Raw genomic sequence first — 200 nt, 5'->3', positions numbered from 1 at the left:
CGGGTTGATCATTCGCAAGTGCCGTTGTACCATTAACATTCTGTAGACGATCTTCTTCGTGACTCGACCGGAAGTACGAGGATGGCCAGTTGGCAAGAAACCAAGGGCTGGTTTAGCCAGGAATTTTTCCTTTTTAAAACTTGTGGAGTGCTCGCAATAATTCGTCCTGAGATACCAATATCGCAACAAAAAGATTGAAA

The sequence above is a fragment of the Plasmopara halstedii genome, assembly GCF_900000015.1.
Source record: "Plasmopara halstedii genome assembly, contig: Scaffold_3060, whole genome shotgun sequence".
Classification (NCBI taxonomy): domain Eukaryota; phylum Oomycota; class Peronosporomycetes; order Peronosporales; family Peronosporaceae; genus Plasmopara; species Plasmopara halstedii.
This window is presented reverse-complemented; position numbering follows the sequence as displayed.